We start from the raw sequence: 12,267 nt of genomic DNA on the forward strand, positions 1-12,267 counted from the left end.
ACAAACCACAGACAGTAGAAAGAACGACATTTGTCAATAGCAATGCTGTATATATATCAAATATACATCAGACAGGAAAGATGCTTATGCTTTATTCATGCAGAATGGCTTAGTTCACAGATGTTATTATCATCACAATAGCACCGAGAGATGAGGCTATCTACCCCAAAATGCATCTGTGTGTTCATCATGGAGTACACAGATTCCAAAAGGGAGACTTCATGAAAAGTCTTTGTTATTTATGTACCCTGTTAAGGAAGATACATGCTGCTTCTGAGGTAAGTGATGAAAATGGCTATATCTATTACAACCCAATACTGTGCATGTTCACTCTGAAGATATTCCCAAACATGCTTAGAGCTTCAACATTAGGCTTTTGCTAGGTAAAAGCTAAAGATTACCCTATTAACACAAAAGAAAGGCTAGCCCCCCCCCCACCACCACGACTGCCGTCAAGAAAAACAGAAGGATATCTTAAATTCACATACAAGTTACAATTACATGTAGAAATCAAAAGAAAATTACCCTTTTCAGGGAAGAGTTTCTTCCATTCATGTACATGTGAGTGTTACTGGAAGTATGTAACATGTTATGGGAGTTTAAACCAAAACAGCCTGAGTGCATTGCAAGAGTGAATGGAGGTGTGCAAGCAGGAACTAGAGAGGCTCCTTATAGTGCTGTCTGAAGTAGAGTTACACCCTTCTAAGCCCATTGCCTCTGGGCTGAGAACTCTGCTTATAGTGCCAGAGTAATTCTGCTCATCATGCCCTTGCCAATCTTTTCTAGTAGGAGTTTTTCCCAGTTCAAAATCCTCCTCCTCAAACCTTGTTTTTTTCCCCCATGGAAGAAGGAATGGAACGGTCCCCTGTGCAAGCACCAGTCGTTTCTGACTCTGGGGTGACACTGCATGTGAATTCTTATGAACAGCAACAGGTAACAGAAGAAGCTTCAGAGAGCTTCACACAACATGACATTTCTTACATTTTGATTGGGAAGAAATTGCGTGGAACGCATATGTTACCCAAATTGTCTTAAGAGTGATCAGACGGATGACCAAGAGAAAAGATCTTCCATGTCATTAGAGGCTGGGGAATTTTAGTGCTCCACGCACACCAAATGCGAGTACAGTACTAAGTGGCTGTATTTGCATATATACATGCCCTTAAGGAGATGCAGGTGGTTAAAAACAAAAGCACTTCACATTTATTTTGTGTGGCTCTCGATGAGAATATATAAACATAGGGAGCTTCAGTGCCTGAGTGCACTCTAGGGAAAAAATGTTTTTTATATACTTCAGAAACGCTTTAGTATATTTCTTCTTGAGATGATCTACCAGAACCCAACAAAAACAGTTTGTGTAAACTCTACACTGAGGAAACAACTCTTATTAAACAGGCATGTCTTTTTATAGTATAGTCTCCAGCCCACTCCAAAGGGATCTGTTGAGGCTGGGCGAGTGGGCATCAATGTGGCAAATGAGGTTCAAAGTGGCCAAGTGTGAAGTAATGGGGCCAAAAATCCTAACTATAAATACAAATTGATGGGGTGTGAACTGGCGGAGACTGACCAAGAGAGAGAGCTTGGGGTGTGGTAGATAACTCACTGAAAATGTCGAGACTGTGCAATTGCAATAAAAAAGACCAATGCTATGCTGGGAATTATTAGGAAGGGAATTGAAAACAAATCAGCCAGTATCCTAATGCCCTTGTAAAAATCAATGGTACGGCCTCATCTGGAGGACTGTGTACAATTCTGAAGAGGAAGAGGAAGACGATATTAGATTTATATCCCGCTCTATACTCTGAATCTCAGAGTCTCAGAGCAGTCACACTCTCCTTTACCTTCCCCCCCATCCACAACAGACACCCTGTGAGGTAGGTGGGGCTGAGAGAGCTCTTACAGCAGATACCCTTTCAAGGACAACTCCTACAAGAGCTATGGCTGACCCAATGCCATCCCAGCAGCTGCAAGTAGAGGAGTGGGGAATCAAACCTGGTTCTCCCAGATAAGAGTCTATGTACTTAACCACTACACCAGACTAGCTCTGGTCACCACACCTTAAAAAAGATATTATAGCATTGGAAACAGTGCAGAAAAGGGCAACTAGAATGATTAAAGGGTTGGAACACTTCCCCTATGAAGAAAGCTTAAAATGCTTGGGGCTCTTTAGCTTGGAGAAACGTCGATTGAGGGGTGATGTGATAGAGGTCTACAAGATTATGCATGGGATAGAGAAGGTAGAGAAAGAAGTACTTTTCTCCCTTTCTCACCATACAAGAACTCATGGACACTTAATGATATTGCTGAGCAGTCAGGTAAAAGGAAGTACTTCTTCTCCCAAAGGGTGATTAGCACGTGGAATTCACTACCACAGAAGGTGGTGGTGGCTACAAGCATAGTCAGCTTCAAGAGGGGATTGAATAAACATATGAAGAGACCCATCAGTGTCTCTTAGCCACAGCATATTGATGGAACTCTGTCTGGGACAGTGATGCTCTGTATTCTTGGTGCTGGGGGTGGGGGGCAACAGTGGGATGGCATCTAATGTCTTGGCACCACTGATGGACCTCCTGATGTCACCTGGATTTTTTGGCCACCGTGTGACACAGACTGTTGGACTGGATGGGCCATTGGCCTGATCCATCATGGCTTTTCTTATATTCTGTTAGTCTCATTTCTGTTTGGTAGTTATTTGGGACACAAGGTTGGGAAACTCACTCTCTCTCTAATATTGCTTAGTGGGAACTTGAAGCTCAGAAATTCTATATCCCCACTCTGCTCAAAAATAACCTAGTGATTTATTTATACATTAATGTTTTCTGGCTTATCATGGCAAGAAAGAAAGAGAGAGAGAGAGGGAGAGGGAGAGGGAGAGGGAGGGAGGGACCATCTAGGGTGAATGTAAGCCACTATGAAGTAATTCTATAAAGTGGCTAAAATGATACCTCCCATCTTCTGCTCTAAGTACCACTTCCCCTGAGAGAGCCAATACCAGCATGAAATGTAAGTTTTCATTGCTGAAACCACTGATTCAGAAGTGATCTCTGGTAAGCGGTAGTTCTTGGTCTTTCTGTCTCCCAGTTGCCCTTGTCACTCCTCACTTCAGCCCAGCCTGGCCTCTTCAGCTTGAACAGGAAACTACTTCATGCTCTCTATCTTTCTCTCACAGCAGGTTCAGTACAAATCTGGGACTGACTTGAAATTCAGGTGGACCTTGCTGTGCTTCCCCCCCACACCCGGTCTTGTATGCACCCTCCATTCTCTTATCCTTCAGGAATTGGGGGGGGGGGGATCTTTCTGATCAAGATTGCAGAAGCATTTTCTTTTGGTGCATTGAACAGGTGACATTTGTACTTTTAACTGCCTACACCAACAGCTTTTTGCCTGTACCCAAGATATAAAATTTAGACCCTCACAAAGCAATACTTCTGATTAATAGTTTCCCCATCTGAGTAGATTAACTGCCCATATGGATCATGGACAGAATTGCTAGATTCCCCCCCCCCCCCCATTACCTTTTGGGAAAGACTTGTGAAGAGCTCCTTGGAAATCCATCAGCTTCTCCAGTCTAAAACCTGACAAGTTCTGTGTTGTTCAGAATCACTGTGAAATGGCTGTTTGATGGAATATTTCTCTTCTCTTATACAGGGCTTACAAAACCACAGATGGCTTGTTTGTGGGAGCATGTCCTTTTTGACAGACATTGTTTGGATCTTCTGCATGACTTACCAAACTGGAATGGTGTGTAGGTCCCCCCCTTCCCAAACAGATAGCCTGATCTTATAACGTTTATTTGAAAATATGCACAAGTTTGCCCTGACCTGGGCAGGCCAAGTTAGCCTGATCTCGTCAGATTTCAAAAGCAAGCAGAATCAGCCTTGGCTGGAACTTTGCTGAGAAACCGCTAAGGAAGTCCAGGGCTGTTATGTATAGGCAGCCAATGGCAAACAGCCTCTGTTTGTCTCGAAAACCCTACAGGTTTACTGTAAATTGGCTGCAACTTGATGGCACTTTCAGGACTACATGGTACCTCAGAAAGAAGTGCTATTTGACACAGTGAGGCTTACTCATAGGAAAGTGTATTTAAGATAGCAGCCCAAAATTGCTCCATCGTTGCCAGCTCTGGATCTCTGCTGCATTATTGCAGACACACAGTTCCAGTTGTATTTTTCTTTCTACGTGTATCTTTGAACTACGATCTTTAACTATAGTATAGAAGAAATGAATAAAAATTAAGGAAATCAATTCCCTTCTGTGTTGTCACGTCCTGCCTGTTCTTTTGACAGTCAGTAGATGCAGGGTAAGGGCAGTGACTACCACGAGCCAGACTGAGCATGCTCCAGATTTGCCAGTTCTGTATCTTTGCTGCACCACTGCAGATTTGACACAAGTAACAAGTGTTATCTTTTTTTTTTTCCTTTCACGGAAATATCGCGTTGCAAAACCGTGGACCATTTTCATCCTTAAGACTGTCTGGTTTGTCAAAAGGATAGGTAACCTGATCCAAGAGAGGGCATGGAAAGGGCTTGAGGCTTCAGTTTCTGCTAGTAAGCATGCTCACTAATATTAGTCACTAAAACTTGACGAGCAGCTGTTGATGTTGCTTCACAGGTGAGAAACGCTGAGGAAAAAAAAAAACAGAACCCCAAACACCCCCCTCCCCCGCCGCCGTCTTTCCCTGCGCCTGGGAAAAGGCTCGTTTGGTGAGTTCCACAAATACGGACCGGGGGGGGGGGGGGAGGAAGAGAAGAAGTCTTTAGTCATCTCTCCTTGTTTGAGGGCGTTGTGGAAAGGCTTGCTCGCGCATCCATATTGGCGAGTCCAAGTAAGGAAGGAAGGAGGAAGCGAGAGGCGCCTGAGCTGTTTTCTGTCTGGGTCGTGGGGCGGCTGTGCAAGCGCAGGGCGTGTCCTGCGAGGTGGAGAGAAAGGACGCCGAGGGGGGGGCAGGGGGAGAGAAGAGTAGGGGGTGGGGGTGGTTTTGCGAGCTGCCATTTTGTAAGGGGATAAAAGCGGGTTCGTTTTGCCAGTATAGGGCCTGGAACGAAATGGCCCTGCGGCGTTTCCCTTCATTCTTTTTGAGTTAAAACTCTAGGCAGTGGGGTGTTTGTTCTGTGCCTCATGTGCTACAGGGTCTCAAAAATCAGGGCCCATACACTGAAATTTAGGGCGCATCAAAGCGGTTCTTTGGAGCCCTACTTAGACTGCATGTATGCCCCTGACCTGCAGGTTATGAAACGCCAAACACTTAGGCTAAGATCACACGTACTAAAGAATGCATTTTCAACCCAGTTTCAGTGTACTTTCCAACTGGATTTTAATGTGTGAACTGGCAAAATCCTGTTGGAATCGATTGAAAACGCATATTATTTAGTGGGTGTGATTGCAGCTGTAGTATTTTCTACTGTGGGTAGGCCTGGTGGTTATTTTAGTTTGAAATGTACAAGGCAAAAAAATGGAAAAGCCTATAGTGGCTGAAGTAAAGCAAACCCGTTGAGATGCTGGATAGCCTTGAAGTGCCTTTTAATTTTACAGCACGCCCTAAGAAAGTTACGACCATAGCTAGCAGGGTATCTATATCTACAGTCTGGTACTAGTTTGCTTTATCTTAAAGGATTTCTTGTACAAATCCTAAGTCAACCATTGGTAGTTTTAAGAAACCCACAGTCTTCCAGTCTCGGTTCCTTCCAACCTCAAATCTCTAATATTTACATCCCTTTCAGGGTGGTGGTTGTAAGGACTGAATTATCCAACGTAAAATATTTAAGAGCACTTCAGTATATGATTACTGTTGTTAAATGTCACTGTCCCACCAGAGTACTCAGCTGCACAAACGTTTGTTCAACACAAAGGAGCAACCCTATCCTAAACCACAGCCAAAGTCTTTAATTAGCATCAGGAAATCATTCAGGCATGGCTTTCCAATAGTAGGGCTAGCTAAGCTCTGGAACGGGTGAAATGCTGCTGAGCAAGTGTAGCTGCTTCCCCGCAATGGCTCACATGGTGTAAAAATACCCTGCTGGTGAATCTTATTCTCTGAAGCCTTTTTATGATTGCTCTAAGGAGTTTTAGTGAAGCATTTATACTGTTGTTCAAGGTTTTTATGGGTATTGACTCAGTTATAATTTTTATTTGCTGTTTCTAGATGCTTCTTATGGTGCACATTTCATTCATTAGTTTTTGCTTTTATTTAATTGCTTTAATTGAAGTTATAAGCTTTGAATATGTGTTTTACAGAAAAGTGGAATACAAGTATTTCAAATTTTTAAAAAATGTATAGAGTGCCTTCTCTTTGCTATGGAGCAACTACGGTATTAGAGCAGCACTGGTTCTGGTGCAGTAAGGACAGGACTTTTTTTCTGGAAAAAGAGATGCTGGATCTCTCAAGAGGGAAATGAAGGAGAACCACACAGGTGCCCTGCATGAACTTTTACACATTTTTGGAGAATTTTGTTTCTACAAAGAGGTTCCAGGACACCATTCCACCACATTTCCCCAGAACAAAAGCCCTGAATAAGAACAATATAAGGATGTGCTCCATCCTTGGATCGTTTTCCTTTACTTTTCATTATATTCTAGTGTAGTTTTTCATTGTAGCTGTTTTGTCTTTGGTTGTTCTGTTTAATTTAGCCCTATCACACTCAGTTCTTAGCTTTTAACTCCTTTCCCTAATCTTCCCCCCTCTCCCCTTTGCTTCAGACTCCACCAAAAATCTTCTTCCTTCTTGCCTTGTTCAGTTGTGGTTGAGTGGCAAGATGGTTGAGTGGGTTACTTTTATTTTATTTTTACCTTTAAAATGGGGTAGGGCGGGATATAAATCAAATAAAATGAAAATGAAAATGAAAAAAACCTTTACCTAAGTATGGGGCTTCTGTTCAGTTCTTAAATTCCTTAGGTTTTTTTTCTTTTTTCTTTTTAAAAAAAACAACACATCCCTTTTATTTTAGAGATCTTTTGCCAAAATCTCCCTCTCTTTCCTATTTGGGTGCAGCTGCAGTAATAGAGTAGCTCTGGACTTCTGGGAATAGAACCCCCTTATTTGAGACTCTTTATGTATGCCACCTAACGTCTCCCTTCCTTTGCTGTAGCTTGTAAATAATACAATTTTTAGCATTTTATATATTTTAATAGCATCCTCATTATGCAATAGTTTTTTTAAAAGCTCCATCTTTCTCTCTCTTTCCCTTTCTTCTCCTCCTCCCACCAAGCCAATCCCGCCTTCTTATCTTTTCTGTCTTCCCCTGCCAATTTTGCCTTCTTTGTCTTTCTCTGAAGCCAGTCTCCCCTTTTTTCTCTCTCCCCCAAGGAAATCTCTCCTCCTTTCTTTTTCACTCTGGGAGGCAGAGTGTCAGTTCTCTGCAGGTCAGGAGTCTCTGGCTGGGAAGGGTCACGCAGCAGCAGCAGCCTCTCCTCCTGCCGCTTCAGTGTTGTCTCTCTGGATGCAGGGAGGTTCTCCTGCTACAGATCTGGTGACATCCTGCTGGCCATGGGTAGTTAAGTTAACCTGGGGAGTGCACCAAGTATGCAGGAAAATCTATCCTCCATGTACCCCCTATCTGCAGAAATAAGTATATGCACATAGCGGGATGTTGAGAATTCGATATATAGTTGATGATTATATGACCAGACATGGCAGTTTTGCCCTATTCAGAATCCCCACATCACCCCAAGCATGTACTGAAAAAATAGGAAAAATATATTCACATTTCTCTTTTTAACTACACTTTTTTGACTTTTTGACAGGGGTAAGAATACTAGTAACTTATTACTGAGTGTTTACTGTAAATATGAGATAATTATCACTTATTTACTAGAAGTGTCCACAATTTCAAGAACTGAATTTCACTATTGCCATGGGACCCCTTTGACAGTTACAGAGTACATAGTGCTTCATGCACATATGGACATAAATGCAGCAGGGTTGGGAGAGGCTTCATGCTTTAAAAGGAATTTATCCATGAATGCATGCTGGGCTTGCTTGGAGAAGTCCATGCTCAGAGTAGCAAGTTTATGGCTTTTTACTACTTTTGCAAACCACATTTAGGGATAGTCAAAGAAATTTCTTATTCTGGATACAAACTGAATGACAGATCAGGTATCTCTTTGTAAATATGTACAAATGCATTATAGAATAATCCTTCAGCAATACTGAGTATATAATTAGAAGATACATGCTGTATTAGTTAAAGTCAGATGAAGAGCTATTAATACCAGGTACATTTTCTTCCTTTCCCCCTCGTCTTCTCATAAAATGTTCCTTCCTTGCACAAAGTGCGTTCCTTTTGCTTGTCTCAAAGAATATGGCATCATTTAAACTCAAGTGGGAGGGTGGAATCTTTCCTGTATTCCTCCAGTTCCATTGATCTTTGTGTCCCATATAAAACATATTCAGTTTCTATGTGTTTGATACCTGGGTACCCTCAAATGTGCTTCTTTACTGAACCCTTAAGCACAGGATGGAAGAGCCCTGTGGTGCAGAGTGGTAAAGCTGCAATCCTAAACTCTGCTCACGACCTGAGTTTGATCCCGGAGGAAGCTGAGTTGAAGGCTCGAGGTTGACTCAGCCTTCCATTCTTCTGAGGTCGGTAAAATGAGTACCCAGCTTGCTGGGGGGAAAGTGTGAGATGACTGGGGAAGGCAATGGCAAACCACCACGTAAAAAGTCTGCCGTGAAACGTTGTGAAAGCAACGTCACCCCAGAGTCGGAAACACAGGCTACTGCCCCGCTTCCAGGGCTTGATCTGAATACTTTCCCTTGAAAAATCCAGTGTGTTCCTAGTCTCTCTCTGCTTCCCTTCCCCACTCCCAGGTGGTATTAATATACACCTGAGCTTGTCAAAGTATTTATTATGCATGTGTGCATTAGTGTTCCTTAGCGCCTGGTTCTTTGGGGTTTTTTTTTGTGCGTACAAGAACCAGGATCCTTTGCTTCTCTAAAGACAAGGTGTGAGAATAGCTGTTGCCTGAGTTTGGGGGGGGGGGGGCGCCGTGGCGTAGCATTCTAGGAGTTGTAGTTTAAGGTATCTGGAATATGAAGCTTAGCCTTCCTCCCGTTCAAGCATGATTAACTACAACTCCCATCAAGCCAGGCATTTTCCAAGAGCTTTTCCTCCATCCCTTGGGGGAAATCTCCTTGCGGATGTACTGGGGTAGGGGAGGGAGTGGGCTAGAAGAAATTACCAGCTGTACTGGTGGCGGGTAGCTTTCCCTGCGGGCATGCAGCCGAGGGTACGTGTACGGGAATAATTTCTGCACGGCAGTAAAGCCCCCAGCCTCTCGGTAAAGCCTGCGTCATCCCGAGGCCTCAGCATTCGGCGGAGAAATACCCAGCAAGCGCTCCACCTCCGCGCACGCGTGCTGAGCTGAATCCGAGCATACCCGCCGTAACTCCGCGGTTGTTTCCCCCTGTTGTGCCTTATTGCTCTGCTTCTGCAATAGGTTCTTTCTCATTTATCTCCCCCCCCCCCGGTGACGCATCGAAATCGACAAGTGGGAGCAGCTTGCGGGGACGCCGCCAGCAGGAGCAGGTGAGGGATGCTGACAAAAACAGGGGAAACCTCTCCCTCCCTTCACCTTGGCTGCGGGGGTGGGGGGGCTTGTTGGGAAAGAGTTGAATATGGGAGCGAGCAAGACCAGTCCTGGGAAGAAATAAAGTGGCGGTGGAGTGTAATGTATGTAAGGCAATGTGGCCTATGGGATTCTAGGTAGTGGTGGGTCGCCTCTCTACATGTAAACGGCCGGGACCAGATTCAGAGCAAGCTACCAGTAGCGCTGAAATTTGGTTACAGATTCCTCGATTTCACCTTGCAAAAGACCGAGGGCGTGGATGGGAACCAGAACACTGTGGGGCTTGTGCAGGAGGGAAGGCGAGAAGTTGCCAAGTGCCATGTTGTAAAGGGCCACAAGAAAGTAGTCGAAGCTGCGGCCTGGAAATGAAAATGTCCCCCTAACGGTGCAATCCAGTGCTGAGCCTCTGTGGCATTCCACATAACAATGCTAGATCATGGCCTGAAATGTCACATCTTTTTTTAAAAAATCCATCCTGATGAAGAGTTCTGGAGAGCTCAAGAGCTTTGCTGCTATATTGTGTAGTTTGGGTTATAAGGAAAGGGCTTTAGAGGTTGAGGTTTGTCTTAAACTAATTAACTGCAACCTCTTTGTAATAACTGGAGTAACCATTTAAGATTTTACTGCTAGTCTGCCTATGCTCTTCCTTATTCTCCTTAACTCTCTGCCTCTTGTTTTGATCTCAGAGCACTAGCCTGTCTCTTATTTACATAAAGCTTCAGTACTGCAGTCCTAAACTCTGCTCACGACCCGAGTTCAATCCCTGGTGGAAGCTGGGTTTTCAGGTAGCCGGCTCGAGGCTTCAGCCTTCCATCCTTCCAAGGTCGGTAAAATGAGTACCCAGCTTGCTGGAGGGAAAGTGTAGATAACTGGGGAAGGCAATGGCAAACCACACCGTCCTGAAAATGTTGTGAAAGCACCCCAGAGTTGGAAATGACTGGTTCTTGCACAGGGGACCTTTCCTTTCCTTTCATGCTGTGCATACAACAAGAAGCTTTTTGGTCATGGAGAAACATTTTTGTCTTTGTATTGGGTGTCTGAAATGTAGGACTTGTTTAAAGGACAGCATTTACATTGCCTGCCTCTGTCCAGAAGGTGCCAAAATATGACTTCATACTTCTTTTGATCTGTGAAAGAGGCTGTAGTTTTATATAATCACTTCTGTGCTGTTGAAATACAGCAAGGAAGCATAGCAGAGCAGCACTTTAATTTGATGTTGAAAATTAGTATCCTTTTTGCCTTTTACAAAAAGCCAAAGAGAATGGCATGTTAATTTTCTTTGTGGAGGAACTCGGAGGGACAGTCACTGGTTAAGAAACATTGTTTCTTCAGTTTAAGATAAGGAGCTGGTCAGCTTCTTAATCAGGAATTCTTCATAAGTAGAGCTACAAGGGTCTCAGGGGAGCTACATGTTGAGTGCTTGGATTCCCCCCCCCCCTCGTTGTTCCTAAGATTATGATCTCTGGGGGGAATTCCAAGCCCTGCTCACCATGAAATTACTTGGAAGCCTTTAGTTAAGCATGCTTATGCCCAGGTGCATTACAGGGGAGTCTCTAGGCTTTTTTGTAGGCAAAAGTAGGCCTTATTAAGGACTGAACATGTAATACTTGAGGTGCTTTCCTGTTGTATACTGCTTGCTCAGAAATAAGTTTCACAGTGTTCAGTAGGGCTTAGTTAAACACAGGATTGTAGCTTGAGTTGTTTTGTGTCCACAGACTCCATTGAAACATTGTTCCAATTTGTAGTTTGCACTAGCCATAATTTAGAACTGAAACCATGGTATGTGATATCGCAGGCAAACCATGGTGTAGCACCAGCCCCGTAGCCAAGATTTGAAGAATTGGGGGGCCCTGATTTTTTTCAGGGGGCACATAGTGACCCCAACCTTCATGGCCTTCTCTCCTACCACCACTGAGGAGGAAAGCTGCCAGCTCACTGCCATACAGCCTCCCCCCTCCCCACAGTTGCCCCAAGGTGATCCCTTTCCACCCCTCTTCCAGCAGCTCTGATGGGGAGCCACTCAGAGGTTTAGATACGTGCCGCACGGTCTCCTGCCCTTACCTGTAGCATGATCCAACTAGGCAAGCCCGGCAGGACGGTGGGGGGGGGGGCGGGTGGAAGGCGCCACCAAGTCGCAGCTGACTTCTGGGGCTACAAGACCTCTGATTCGGATTACTTCCCATTGGAGGACGAGCCGAGGCTGTTCAAGCGCAGCTCCCTCCTTCACTTGGGTGGCCAGCGAGACCACGCCAGAAAACCCCTGCAGGCGAACATCACCTCTCCACTGATCCCCAGACTGCAGCCAGGACCTCCGCTTGTATGCGGCAGCCTATCCTACCCTGCCTTGTCTGGCAGAGAAAGCCTGCAATGGAACCATCCGCAGAACGGCCTCTTGCAGGCGCCCTCTAGCCCAATGTCAGCCCAATGTGGAGCTTAACTTTCAGTCCTGGGTGCCCTGTTGTTTCTGCTTGCTGAGGGGTCAGAGAATTCTTCCGGCCCCTAAGCAAGCAGAAGCAACTGTGTATGATGACGGAAGAATGGAGAAGGATGCAGCCGAGGTACTGGAGGCTGGTTAGGGGCCCCAAGTCAGGGGGCCCCTGCCTAGCAGTCGGGGGGCTGTGCCTCCACAGGCCCCTCATAGCTACGGGCCTGTGTAGCATTGTAGTTCTGGCATGGTATCAATATTGAGTCAAGGCCAAACCA

General features: G+C 44.8%; 1 protein-coding gene across 2 annotated transcripts in view; it reads left to right on the forward strand.

Moving 5' to 3' along the window:
• The first annotated feature begins 4,666 nt into the window (after nt 1-4,666).
• The window catches only part of TMEM106B (transmembrane protein 106B), a 29,317-nt gene continuing 21,716 nt past the window's right edge, over nt 4,667-12,267 (forward strand). Inside the window, exon 1 of one of the 2 annotated variants that reach the window (XM_060248576.1) lies at nt 4,667-4,698. The gene's annotated coding sequence lies outside the window, so the exon portion shown is untranslated. Of the gene's footprint in view, nt 4,699-9,350; nt 9,525-12,267 lie in introns of those variants that run through there. The other variant, XM_060248577.1, reaches the window with a different exon arrangement.

The sequence above is a fragment of the Heteronotia binoei genome, chromosome 10, assembly GCF_032191835.1.
Source record: "Heteronotia binoei isolate CCM8104 ecotype False Entrance Well chromosome 10, APGP_CSIRO_Hbin_v1, whole genome shotgun sequence".
Taxonomy (NCBI): Eukaryota; Metazoa; Chordata; class Lepidosauria; order Squamata; family Gekkonidae; genus Heteronotia; species Heteronotia binoei.